The 14,747-nt window shown below is 34.9% G+C and overlaps 1 protein-coding gene across 10 annotated transcripts in view; it reads left to right on the forward strand.

Moving 5' to 3' along the window:
- Add3 (adducin 3) overlaps positions 1-14,747 on the forward strand; it is a 113,988-nt gene that overhangs the window by 60,997 nt on the left and 38,244 nt on the right. The window contains exon 1 of one of the 10 annotated variants that reach the window (XM_046450094.2): positions 2,553-2,633. The exons of 8 other annotated variants lie outside the window; for them this stretch is intronic. The gene's annotated coding sequence lies outside the window, so the exon portion shown is untranslated. Of the gene's footprint in view, positions 1-2,552; positions 2,771-14,747 lie in introns of those variants that run through there. One more of the 10 variants, XM_046450092.2, reaches the window with a different exon arrangement.

Raw genomic sequence — 14,747 nt, forward strand, 5'->3', positions numbered from 1 at the left:
TGAGGTCCATGTTCAGCAGTTGCGTTTTTTTGTTTGTTTCTTTCTTTCTTTCTTTGCAATGGGGTCTGACTCCCCCACTCACATATTGGGGTTCTCTTTGAGCTGAATTTTAAATTTATGTGAAGTGTTCTATTATGCACTGAAACAGAAGTTGCCATGTTGAAAGAAAGGCTGTGCTTTGAGATGACTATTGTCCCGCTGTGGTGTGTTGTACACTCTTTGGGGGTGACACACCCATTCATGCAAGTAAGTGCAACAACCTGCCCCATTTGAAATCAAAGCTGAATGTTGAAAATGGCAGATTTCTGTAATATTTTGGGGGTAACATTGTGTCATCATTTTTGGTCTTAGACTGCCTATTGTCCCCTTGTTTCAACTTCCTCTTAGAATCTTGGTTGTAACTGTGTTTAGCTATCTTTTAACTTCAGAAGGATGTGAGAATAAAGTAAAAGCCTATTATCACAGAAAAAAAAAAAAAAAACACTACTAGCCTGGGAATCAAGAGGCTGGTGTACATCTTTGGACATGAGTTTCTTTACTTAATTAAGAATTTGGGTTAGCTCTCTAAGATGTTTTTCAACTTAGAATACCCTAATTCTTTTTATAAAGACACATGCTTATTACAGAAACCTTAAAGGGAAAGTATCAGAATTGGGGGAAAAAAAGTTTAGATATTAATCCAGAATCATTTTTCAATGACATGAAAACTAAAGCTTTACTGTAAATAAATTGAATCTGTTGAGAATTTAAATAATCTGCTATTTTCTGTTGTTTCTTTTCAAAAAAATGTTGGTTTCATTTCACTGAGCTGGATGATCTCTGCTATCCCTTTGAACTCTCGAATATAGTTAGACTACTACACTTGTGCCAGAGCAAAGTTTGCCAACCAGTTTGCTGTTAAAATTGAAATTAAATCATTTTAAAATAGATTTTTATTCAAAACTTTTATAGAAAATAATTTCTCTAATAACTCCCTGTTATTTTTCTTGTAATGATAAAATATAAAGAAAATGGAGTGAACATTTTTTACCAAACCCAATACAGTTGTACTCCCGTCTTTTCCTGTTTGTTCCAGTATGCTATACAAATTTTATCTTGTTTATGAAGCCTTGTTCATGAACCCTAATACACATAACCATGACATGAAAAGGGTTTGAAAGTCTTCCCTAGAAAATTAAATATAATGTATCATTAGACTTATATGAAGACCGCCGTTTTCTCCAAGGGCTCTGTAGAAGTTCCTGTCTCTGCTTTAATGTACTTTTTAAAGTATTAGAGTTTAGAAGCTAAAACATGCATAAAGTAAAAAAGATGAAACAGTATCAAAGAATGTGACAGAATGTCTCTTTCCAACCCTAATTCCCTCAACTCTACTCCACAGAGGGGAATTTCTTCTCTATTTTTCTAGAAAATATCTATGACTATAATTGTGTGTATTTGTACGTGTTTACACACACTTTAAAAATTGATGTTAAACTCACATGCCATTATGTATCTACCACATTCTTTTTAAGAGAGTGTATAGTACTTTCGGAGTATGGCAGATGTACTATAAATTGATCATTCCTCCTTTGATGGATGTCTAGATTATTTCCCACTTATTTCTACACCCCCTCTATCAGGTGTGCTTTTACTGTCAGCCTTTTTCCCATTTTGGAACAGAATCCAGAAGCCAGGGATAGTAGTAAAGTGGGGGTAGCTCTGTGTAGAAATAGAGAGCCCCTCACCCACTTTTTTTCATCTGATTAGGACATCACAGGTAGGCCCAACTTCCTCAGCCACTCATGAGTGGGTAAGAACTACCCTGGAAGGGAGTCATTTCTCAGCACAGTAGTGAAAGATACTGGATTCAAAGTCAGGTAATGAGTATGAGATTATACAATTGTGGGCAGGTCACCTAATCTTGGTTCTCTGTTTTACCATCTTTAAATGACAGGTTAGGATAGATGGATTTTAATGTTCCTTCCAATTTTAATATTTACATAGTATTTTTGTTAAAATATTGTTTTAAGCTATATAACAAATGAAATTTCTGTTGATTAAATTAAAACCATCTTATGTAAATACTGTGTAGTCTATAATTTTCTTTGTCATGGAGCTAAGCTATTTGAAATTTCAAGAATGAAAAAAAGAGAAGTTGAATGTCCTATGTTTTATAGAAATTCTCTTTTTATAAAACATAAGTTTCAAGAGTATAAAACCCATATGAGAAATAGAAGCATATTCTTTTATCAAGTTTGAATACTTAAATAAGGTGATTTTTTTTTTTTAAATAGATCCTTATAATTTTCAGTGAGTTCAGCCATTCAGAGCTAATCTTAGGGATTTGAAATTAACTTCAACTTTTTTGTTTAAGTTGTTTTCACATTCTAGCTCTCTATTCCATCTCCTTATTTCATTGAATGCTGAAGTTGATGTGCTTGACATGACTCAAGTTTTCTGATTTGGTGCTGAGGAAGCAGTGGTAGAGGTTAACTGTACACTGTTATCCTGCCAACAAAGTTATAAAGTTACACAGTGAAGTTATAAAGTAACAAAAACAGAAATTTTTGCTGCATCATACATAGGATGTTTAGCACTGTTTCACAAGTTTAGGTTCAATTCAGTCAAATCACAGCTGTACTAAAAGCAAGGTAAAGGAACGCCATCATTTGATTTCTGTAATTACAACTGAAGGATAAAAAGACATTTTCTTGGCCTGAAGGTAGGGGGGACTCTGTGTGTGTGTGCTGGTTACTCAAGCTTCTTGGCAGAAATCTTGTTGTATACCGTAAGTATATTTTTTCTAAAATCTGAGGTGTTAGCAAGTAATGCTAGATAATAACTGGTATTCCGGGAAATTTTCAAATACATTATTTGACATGGTCCATTTATTAAAATGTATTGAAGGGCTGGGGATGTGGCTGAAGCGGTAGCGCGATCGCCTGGCATGCATGCGGCCCGGGTTCGATCCTCAGCACCACATACAAACAAAGATGTTGTGTCCGCCGAAAACTAAAAAATAAATATTAAAAAAAAAGACCCTGTTTCAAAAGAAAAAATAAAGAGGGCTTCGGTTGTAGCTCACTATAAAGCTCCTCAGAGTTCAGTCCCCGGTACCACTTGCCCCCTAAAAAAAGAATATAAAGTGAATTTTCAGTGCTTAAAAGGGAAATCTTAATATCTTGTTAGGATATTGTCAGTTACTGCAGAGGCAGCTCTTCTGCATGTTAGTGTGCCAGTGATAGTTTCTTATTATTCAAATCTTAAATAAGCAGTGTTGGGGTATTTGGAATAATTAATTGAGCCTCAGTTTTTGCCTACTAAAATGTATGAGATATGAAAGCCTGTTTCAGTTATCGTGTTTCATATATGATTCCTTTTAAATAGTTACTTGTATGAAACTAAGCTTGGTTGCACTATTTTGATGATACATCCCAATAGTTTTTTGTTGTTGTTTTTTTCCCAAATTACCCCATCCATTGTGGCATTTACAAGTAAGGAAATTCTCCATAGTTAAGAATATACAGGATGCTGCTGTATACAGGATGTTGAACAAACTTTGTCTAAACTATTTGAAGCCCTTTTAGGAAAGCAGTCCTCTAATAGCAAAATCAGGCAAATAGATTGTAGTTTGATCTGAAGCAGAAAGCCATTTTAAAAGAGAAAGAGAAGGCTCATCATTAACTCTGGTCTGTTACGCATTTCTCCTCTGGAGCCCAGCATTTGGCTAAGGTTCTGTGACACACAGTGGGAATTCACTTCCTATCAGGAAATGCTGATTTTCAATGTATTATCTTGTTGAGACAAGCACAGTGAACAATAGGCTATTAACATTTTAGAACAACCAATGTCATAACTAAGCCAATATTTGCTTTGTTTTGATTATTACTCTTAAAAGAAAATAAGCTTTGGCTAGGCTTCATCACTAACTGCTCATAAAAGTCATGACAATTAAAAAGAACAGAGGAGAAAAAAGTGCTCTTTAATTATGGGGATGAACTTTTACAGGCTTTATTCATTTCCTGTGAATAGACAAGAATACATTATTTCAAACACATTTTTTGGGTATGAAAAATGTCCATTTAAAACCCTATTTTGAGAGCTTCGGATGTACCTCAGTGGTAGAGCACTTGCCTAGCACATGCAGATCCCTGGGTTCAATCTTCAGCATTGCTCCCCGTCCCCCCTCCCCACAAAAAAAAAAAAGCCTGGTTTGCAAGCCATATGATATAAGTGATATAAAGAACAAGGCCTCAAGTTCAAGTTCTCCTTTGAAATATCAAACCCTCCTATGAAATACCATATTCAGTTTGAATATTTATTTTTAAAATATATTTGGTAATACTGCTTATTTGGAGGTTGGCAACTTAAAAAAAGAAAAAAAAAACAACTGTTTTAATAGGAGAATTAGAAAGAAAAATACTACAATGGGTGGTCAGATAATATCAAGTCACTACCTATAATTATGTGATAAAAGTACAATAAAATTTCAGACCTAGGGGCTGGGGTTATAGCTCAGTGGTAGAGTGCTCACCTAGCATGTGCGAGGCCCTGGGTTCGATCCTTAGTACCACATAAAAATCAATAATTGAAATAAAGGTATTATGTCCAACTACATCTAAAAAACCTAAATATTAAAAAAAAAAAAAAAAAAAAATCAGACCTAGAAGGGAACACTCAGGGTCATTTGGCCAAACCTTCTCATTTTATATGTGAAGAAATTCAGATCTTACCTCTTCATGGAAATCTTCCTTTATTATCTTAATTCAAAACTATTTTTATCAACAACCTTCAGATATCTTATGTCTGTTTTTCATTTGGCAGCTGTCATAAACTGTTTTTTACTGTTAATTATCTTTTTCAGGTGAACATGTTTTAGTTTTCAGTCCATAATGGCAGAAATCAGATCAGTACTTTATATTTCTTTAATAGTTGAATTAATGTTTGCTGTAATATTTTTTTAAAACAAAAAACATTTTTGTAGCATTATTTGTATCTGGTCTCAGAACATGACATTGAGTATAAATGTTTTTAAAAATTGCACTGTTTAGATGGGTGTAGCTACTGTAGAGGCTGAGGTAGGAGGATGGCAAATATGAAGTCAACCTCAAAGATTTAGCAAGAGCTTTTCTCAGAATATAAAAGGGTTGGGGATGTTGCACAGTGGTAGAGTATCCCTGGTTTTAGTCTCCGGTACTTTAAAAAACAAAAAAATGCTGTTTTTATACTTGGTATACTTTTTTCTAGTAACTTTTCAATCCACTTACAACATTTCAAATGCAGATCACAATATTTATTACCTCTACTCTTGGGTAGTTTGAGCAAACCATGAATAAACCAGTTTTTAAGGTTTGCTCTAGATTCTCTGTCCTGGTTTATTCTAAGACAAGTAGAGAGTCATATTATGAGCCAGTGGGACTACTGAGTAACTATAAGTATGTAGTAAAGACAAGAGAAAAATGTTGACCCAGTTACTGAGAGCAGAAAAAAACATAATTTAAAGGCAAAACAGACTATGACTAAGTGGGGAGGGCTAATTCTGATGGCAGAGATTCAGGAAATCATCATTGAAAGAGTTGGCTTTTGAATAAGAGCTGAAAATGTGGATTAATATTTGGGTGGATGGAGATAAGAAAGGGAAAGAGTCAAGTACATAAGAAATTGGGTAAGCATCAGTTAGAGGAGGAATGGCTTTTACTTAAAAGCCTTTTTCCTCTGGGCCTGGGGATGTGGCTCAAGCAGTAGCGCACTGGCCTGGCATGCGTGCGGCCCAGGTTCAATCCTCAGCACCACATACAAACAAAGATGTTGTGTCCGCTGCCAAAAACTAAAAAAAAAATATATATATATATTAAAATTCTCTCTCTTTAAAAAAAAAAAAAAAAAAAAAAAGGCCTTTTTCCTCTAAATTTTGCAGATATTGACTGAGCCTTTTCCAGGCCTGAAAAAAGGTTTCTAGAAACCACCAGGCAGATTCCTAAGTTTTGTTTGTTTTTTTAATAGGGCTCTAGGGTGGAAGAAAGGCTAGGGAAATGATGTTTGGGGGAAATTATAGTAGATGGCTTTGTGCTTCTCAGTTGGTGACAGGGGACTCTAAGGGTTATAGTAGTCTACTACCTTTTAGATGTTTAAAATAACACTTTGTGGCCCTTTACAACACTATAGAACCTTTCCTTGACAATAGAGATCAAGAGTAGACACAAAATATTTACCAAACTCTGAAGAGCTACTTAAATAACTAAGCTCAATGAGGATAGCTTTTTATTTGACAATAAAGCACTTGATGTAGGCTTTAAGTCCAGCTAAATAGGCACTATAGAACTAAGCTGTGAGTCTAGCCATTGTGAGCCTCAGAAAAACAAGAATCCTACTTCAAGCTTGAATTTAAAATATAGCGAGAGATTTAAGTGGACCCTTCAGGCATGTGTGAGTGGGTACAAAAAGCTGAGTCATGAAGTTTACTCTCTAGTAAATTACCGTGAAAGCTCAAAAGAAAAGCATTCTCAGAAATGTTATAAATCACTTTAAATTCTTATGAAAATAACAGACCCCAAGAATCTGTTTTATGAGTTGATGAGGGTTAACTCTGAGCACATATCTACAAACCCCTTAAAAATCAAGAAATTGGAACTTAAGGCAGTGAGTGGCCTTTTGTTGTTGTTGTTTAAAATGAGTTAACATTTTATTTATTGTATGTACCATAGCTTCTGAAAATAAGTTTCTTACCAAAACCTGTAATTCAAGGAAATTTTTCAATGTAGTTTGTATTTTAAATGTTTCTTACATTGACAGATTATGTGGTCTACATTTTTTTGTATGGCATTCTATCTAGATGATATGAAAGGTAGGATAAATTGAGAGACTTGGCAAGTTATATCCTCCATTAGGATCTGTTTCTTGATATGGAGAAAAGATGGGATATAAGAAAAGATTTAATAGTATATCTTTTTAAGTTCTAACACCTTTAAATTCCAAGAATGTTATTCTTTTAGTTCTAATTTGGAAAGACAGTGTATCTTGGAGGAAATATTTGTATTCATAAATTAGTCTTATTTTTCATTATATTTGCAAAGGTTTAGTTATATTTTTAATCTTCTTAATATCTACATTTCTTTTGTTTTCTTTAATAAACTTCCTTAAGTGAATTAGTTTAATGCTTCTCTTCCCCCTGAACTTGACATTAGACTTTTTAGATCACCTTCAGATTTTACTTTTTATTAAGAGTTGAGTTTCCAGCCATGGGTTGGAAATTTGGCTTGTTGTATTTTTATCCTCTTATTGTCTCTAGTATCCTCACTAAGTTTTCATATCAGAAAATAATAACAATCATTTTTCTCCTCTGTGAATTAATTAGGTGTCATAAAATACCAAAACGTATGTACATGTTTTTAAGGTTGTTACACCAACTAGGCCCTGCTTTTCAAAGCTAAATTCTATTTTCTCTATCAGAGGAGAGCCTAGATGTCTTTAAAGAAGTCAACAAGTTCATATGGCAATTACTGTTTAACATGGTTCTGGATGAAATTAGGAGGTATATGTAGTCTAGATGCCAGGACCCAGCTAGGCCCTCTCCCTTTCCGAAGTGCACAGTTGTAATTGTAGTTTAGATTACCCTTTGTGGACGATTGAACTTGGTAAAAAGCAAGGCAATTTTTTTATTTTTTATTGACTTGATAGTCAAATTCCAGAGTGCCAAACCCAGGCTTCATGCCTTTGTGTTCAGGCAAACTTTGTTTTAAGAAAATCCAATCTCTGAAAATATGTTTTTGCAAAAGAAGTCACATTAGAGGTGTGATAACTTAGATTTGAAGTTGGAGAAGGGGGGAGCTGGAAAGATTTGCAAAAGAATTTAACAGGTTTAAGTTTGAAATAACTCAAATTTTGGAAACATCATTGGGGGATGGGGAGAGTAGAGGTAGAATGCCAGGTAGCGTGAGTTCTAGAGCTAGTCTACTTGAGTTTGTATCTCAGCTCCATGCAATATTCTTGGATAAGTGTAATCTTAGACAAGTTATTTCTCTCATCTGTAAATTGAGAAAGTAGCATTTACCACTCAGGGTTATCATGAGGGCCAAGTTAAAAAATGCCACATCCTTAAAATAATGTTAGACAATAGTAGTTGCTTTAAAAATGTTGGATATGTTACTGATCATTTCTCTTCCTACCACATAAAAACATACTTATCTCATTTGGGGTTTAGTGAGAAAATACAAACTAAAATCCTGAGAAGGATGATGTTTGTAATGGAGTTGGAATGACTGAACAAAGATTTGGAATCCAGGGCAAGTTTCCCAGCAACAGGAATTCAGAGTTCATCTGCTAACAGTGGGGATGAAGGATGTTCTACAGTTGGTGTCACATCTTGGCATGTAGGCAGAGCATAGGGGCAGGGCATTTTTGGCAAACAGTGTTAATTGGTGGAAGTTCACATAATGGCATCAGAGGTTCACTATCATAAGACAGGGTAATGAGCTATCACATGACTTCAGGGACTGATAGAAGGATATAAGACCTGGGAAATAGATTTCTGGCACAGAATTTCAGTTGTGAAAGTATTTGGAGTTAGTTATCTTATAAAGAAGCAAGAGATTTAGGCTGCCTGAGAATGTGTGGAGGGGCTCCAAGGTTAATAATTGAGCAATACTTTTGTTGGTTTCTTAATTAAAGTGAAAGTCATACATCAGAATGGAAGCCAACAAGGCATTTTCTTAGGGGTTCTCCTCATCTGAAGGGCCCAGAGCCTGGCATGATGGTGAACCTGCAAATGTGGGCTTAATGGTCTCTAATGGAGAGTAAAAGGCAAAAATGCAGCATGTATGTAAACATGTCAAGGCACTCACTAATCTGAGTAAGTGACATTTTAAATCCACCCTGGCTTAAGTGAAAAGACATTCCATCAATCTGTAGTATTTTGTAATTTGGTAACTGCATTAATAATGTTTCAGCTGCAGGGGAAGCAGGAGAGTCCATTGCAACTTTGTCATTGGCATTCAGAGTGTTGCAAGAAATTTTGTTCAGAATCTGTGTTAAGAACATATTTATTTTCTTGCTTCAGATTTCCTTGGAAATATTGATTCTCATCTAACAAAGGACATGTATTGTGGGAAACATGTATGTTACATTGTTCTTATGTATATCAAATGTTTTATTCAGATTACTATTTTGATGACTTGTTATTTCTAACCAGCCAACTTTGACTCTACACAGGTGTGCTAATCTGTTCACACTGTTAAGATTGTAAAATGTTTTCTAACATAGATACTAGGATAGACATTCCAATGAAATTTATAGTTTCCTAGTGCTATCATAACAGAGTACCAGCAACTGGTAAAGTAGCTAAAAACAACAGAAATGTATTCTCTTATAGTTCTGGAGGCCAGAATTTCAAAATCAATGGATTGGCTCCTTCTGGGGGACCAGAGGGAAATCTATGTCATGCCTCTCTCCTGTCTTCCAGAGATAGGAGGTGTGCCTAGGCTTGCAGCTGTACCAATTTAATCTATGCCTGTGTCATCATAGGCCCTTTTCCTCTGAGGTGTCTCCTGTGTGTCCAAATACCTCACATTGTTCTCTGTCTGCTTCCTGGTACCATGTTCTGAGCTACTTTTCCTCCTCCACACCCTTCTCCCATGTTGTTCTAGGCCTTATCTCAGGCCCAGAGCAATGGAGTCTGCCAACTACGTACTGATAAACCATGAGCCCCAAATAAACTTAAAACAAACACCCAAAATCAAATATCGCACTTTCCTCTTACGGACAATAGTTTTGAATTGGGATCCACTGTAGTCCAATATGACCTTATTTTAATTGGATCTGTAAATGCTATATTTTCAAATAAGGTCATAACCTAAGGTTCTGGGGACATAAATTTTTATTTATTTATTCATTTATTTATTTTTTGATACTGGGAATTGAACCCAGGGATGCTTCACCATTGAGCTATATCCCCATCCCTTTTTATTTTTTATTTTGAAATAGGATCTCATTAAGTTGGCTAGGGCTAAGTTAATCAGGGCCTCTTTAAGTTGCTGAAGCTGGCATTGAACTTGGAATCCTCCTGCCTCAGCCTCCAATATTGCTGGGATTACAGATGTTTGCCACCACACCTGGCTCTGGGGATGTGAATTTTGAGAGTAAAATACCATTTACATCTTAAGTTTAAAAATGTAAGTTGAATTGTAAGTAGGGGACTGTCTGCAGCACTATAATATCAAACTTTAGGCCTAAAGGATGATTACTTTGGGAAAAAAAATGTTTTTGTGAAGCAAATTTCTGAGGATAATAAATGTCTTTTTGTGAGCCTTACACTTAAAAACCATTATTAGATGTCTAAAGAAGCAGGTTATATCCCAAAAGTATTTTTGAAACTAATTTTCAGATACTGTTTCCTGTGCTTAATGAATTTTATTTTTATGGATCAGTATTGGGACTCTAAAAGAAAACAGATGAAGTTGTGATCGTCTTAAAACCCTCTTGGGTGGGGGGGGGGGAGTGGCTGGGGTTGTGGCTCAGTGATAAGTGCTCATATAGATAAGGCACTGGATTTGATCCTTGGCACCACATAAAAATAAATAAAGGTATTGTGTCCAATCTACAACTAAAAATAAATAAATAAATAAAATGGAAAAACCCTCTTATCAGCCCAAATTTGAAAGCAAGAACTTCTTCAAATCAGACTTCTTTGCAGTAACATTGTATTGAGTTACCAAAGCTTTTGGGTTGACTTTTGTGGCTGTATTTTGTAAGATATAGCAATGCAAGCCAAAAATCTTTAGCTGAAATATCTGAAATAGTATATCAGAGTGATATACTATTCATGTTCTGTGTTCTTTAATATTTTTTGTAATTTCTCCTCCAATTTTTAAAATATAGAGCTATATCTCTGTTTTACCACCTCTGTTGACCACATCAAGAATGAAACAGAAATATAGTCCATGGTAACAGATTAATATTCTAGACTAGCCTTTTGGGTAAATGTCTTGTTTTATATACTCAGTTTTAATAATGTGGTTTGTCTGTTTGTTTGCATTTCTTCAGATTGAAGATAGAATTTCCTTAGTTTAAAAAAAAATCCATTTTCAGCTTAGGAAATAGATACAAGATTGGAATTTGGGAGGGCTAAGTTTTCTATATATTACCGTTACTTTGATATTCACTTTGGGAAATGGCTTACTGAAATTTGTAGAGTATTGCACTAAATAGGTAAGAGTGAACTTTACCTCAAACATGACTTTCAAGAAAATGTCAAAAGCTAGGACTTCGAAATTTTCAAACTCAGTGCTGCACTTAAAGTTCATGAAGTATGTGAGTTAATGTTTCTTTAAAAATTTTCCTTGCAGATGGACTACCAAATGGTAATGAGTCAAAGATTTCTAAGATATCTCTAGAAATTGAGAGCAATGAATCTTTCTTTAAAACTCATAATCTCCAATGATTCTTTTTTTTTTTTTTTTTTTTAGCTTCTCATTTATCATGAGCTGTCAAGTTCTGCATAGTTTCCTGGATCTCAGTTTTTAAAACCTCACTGAAACCAGGGGACTCAATAATAGAAACTCAATGTCTGAGAGGCATACTCAAGTGATCAATCTGCTAGTCTCTGTCAACTTTCTCTTGAAGTTGGGGGGGGGGGGGGACATTTTTTTTTCTTTTCCTCAGCCATTTCCAAAAACTCCCTATTGAAGACAAATGATGACTGAGGGAGTATATATAGAATGCTCATCTTTTGTAGAAAGGAGAATAAAGGCACTGAAGCCATGTGTTTGAGGATTCTGCAAGGTACTTACGTGATTGCTTCTAGTTGTTGTATTCAGTTTAGATTTCAATATATTTGTTTATATGTGATTATATACCTATATGTATTTAATTCATGTCTATATTTTATAAAAATACATATCACATATGTAGAACTAGTTCCATATTTTTTCCAATATTTTATATTGAGAACAATCAATCTAAGGTAGGTAATGGTTGAGTTTGAACTTCAAGAATATATACTTTCTCTGAACTTTTTTGTTACATGCTTGTAAATTTGTAACTCTGCCCCTTGCATGGCCACTATAATTGTAAATAATCACCTAATTATAATAAAGTTTTTTTCAGGTTACTGGTGAATATTATGAACTTTACCTATCAGTGTCTAAGCACTGCCTCTCTTCCCAACGTTATTCTCCTCTCCCTTTCCTCTTCAAACACAGAAATCTGTATTATAGATCAACAAAACATTTTTCATCACATATTGGTGCTTTAGTGAGAAGGAGGTTAGCTTCATCCTTCTCATTATCTGACTGGGAATGCTTTTATCTTTGAATCACTCTGCTGAATGATCATTGACTTAGCAAGCACCTACACATCCTTTTTAACTTAAGGCTCTGCACTTAGATTTTGAACAGTGTATATTATGGTTATATCTAGCTATATTTTTTCCAGTTTTACAATCACAGGGAGACTTTTTTATGCTTGCTAAAAAGTTTATTTAATTAGCATCATCATTATTTATAAAATAGAATTTGAAACTGAAATGCTTTCTTAGCTGTGCCTGTCAGTTGACAATCAACTTCCATAAAGTATAGGAAACTTAGCATGATGGGTTGTCATTAGTGTCACTAGTTTTATCTTTTTATTGTCATGGATTACACACACACACACACACACATACATATTTAAGTTGGATTTTTAACTAAGAATCAGACAGTAACAACTATAGATTGTTTCCTAGACTTTATATGGAAGTTTAGAATTCAAAGATATATTCAACCAGTCATTTCAAAAGAACAAAAATATGCTTCAGAAATTTAAGAATGGTTTGGATCAATCTAAAAATTCTGGCAATAGAAGAGAAAGTGAAGCTTCCACATTTATACTGGTTTGATAGTCATACAAGACTTTGTACAATTTTTATTGCTATTTTGAGAATTTCTACTTTGGCATGATCCTGTATTATATTTCTGGGCCTCCCAAAGGAAATGCAGTAATCAAGGGTGTAATCACACCTGTTAAGATCCATAACTATGAATAATTCCTCAGTCACTGAAGAATATTTGGTAATCTAAGCCAAATTGTTAAATCTTAGTTTTCTTATCTGTGAAGTGGGTGTGTATGGTCACTTCTTCATAGCATTGTAAGAAATATTAAATGAGATAATCTATGCAAAACAATACTAGAATGTTGTAATTGCAAAAAAAAAAATTAATGATTTGTAGTTTAAAATGTATCTGTACACACATTGTGTATAGATCAGTTTCTATCAATATATGATTGAAGGAATAAACTTTGACCATAGAGCAGTCTCAGATTGATATTGTAATACTAATAAAAGTCATTATGCTTTTATACTAATATATGATACTTGAACATCATACTTTTATAAAAAATATCACTCAAAAAAAAAATCACACCTTTGAGTTTAGTTTACTCTAATTTGTAAAATGTGATCCTTGAATCTGACATATTCCAAAGCAGCTAGCATAGAATCAGTGGCAATTATAGCAATAATATCCCAGTGCTTTGTAGAATAATTAAATCTTACCCCATTTGGGCACTTGGAAAATACCACCTGTATTTTTCAATGCCAGGTCTGTTTGTTTCCATTTTTCTCTACTTTTTTCGATGTGTAGTTTAAATTTCCAGATCTGTTGATTTCCATGTCAGTTGTATAGAAAATTTTTGGCTAGCATTTGAAAGTAGCTCATGTCTTTTAGAACTTATTTTAAAATTTCACTGATTGATCTGAGGATGAGGTTTGTCATAGATTGTGGCATGGTCTAAGTGTGGGAAGCTGTTCTCGCACGTGATTGGGCACCTCCCTGACTGGGTGTGAGGCATTCAGGCCAAGCTGTGTCAGAACCTATCCCCACCTTTTTTAGGTGCAAGAGCCCTTGTGGGGGTGTGACTGACCATTGACCCTGAGACCAATCACTGACCCTGACCTTGGAATGATGTCCCCCTCGACCTTCATTGGATGGAATTTTCCCCTGAATTTCTTTTTCCCCAATAAAAGGCCACTCTCTGGCATGCCCTTCCTCTCTCCTGCTAGTCTCTTGTGTAAACCTTGCTACCCCACCAGGTGGCTCGAGGCAGGAGCCGGGGAGGGCCGTCTCAGACCTGGTCAAGAAAAAGGTAAATTGAGTTATGTGTGTTTATTTTGATCTCACTAGTTAACTTCTATGCTTAGGACCTCTAGTATGAAGCTAGCGTGCTGGTCGCGTGGCAAATTTTGGCGCCCAACGTGGGGCATATTAGATTAACTAGATTGAGTGGGAGCATGCTATAGAAATAAAGGATTTGGTGACAATTTGGGGTCACAAAAGTACCTGAAGGTACTGAAGGGACGAGATATTAAAATTATTTAATAGATAAAAAAGACTCAATTGTTACAATTCTTAAAGGTTGTAGGTGAATTTTGCCCTTGGTTTTGTGACCAAGATTCGCCAAATTTACATACTTGGGAGAAATTAGGAAGGAAATTACAAAAAAATCTGCCTTTCTAATGAATTACCTGGAAGTATTGAGAATATTCAAAAAACTTAGCTTTAGAAATTTGCCTCTTTGATTACATGGACCATAGCTCTGGCCCCCTGAAGATCTATTGAAGGGTATTCAAAGAGCCATTAAGTCTATTCAAATGGAAAATCTGCCTGAGGCTAAGTTAATTTCCTTTCCCTTAAGCCGTTTAAAAAACAGAAGCTCTCGGGGCTAAGCCTAAGGTACAGAAATGTGAGCTTGCAGGAACAAGGTCAAGGTAGCCTGGAGGAAGATCGTAGAAGTAA

This window comes from Marmota monax, unplaced genomic scaffold (genome assembly GCF_021218885.2).
Source record: "Marmota monax isolate L192 unplaced genomic scaffold, Marmota_monax_Labrador192_F-V1.1 WCK01_AAM20220418_F8-fsc00004, whole genome shotgun sequence".
NCBI lineage: Eukaryota > Metazoa > Chordata > Mammalia > Rodentia > Sciuridae > Marmota > Marmota monax.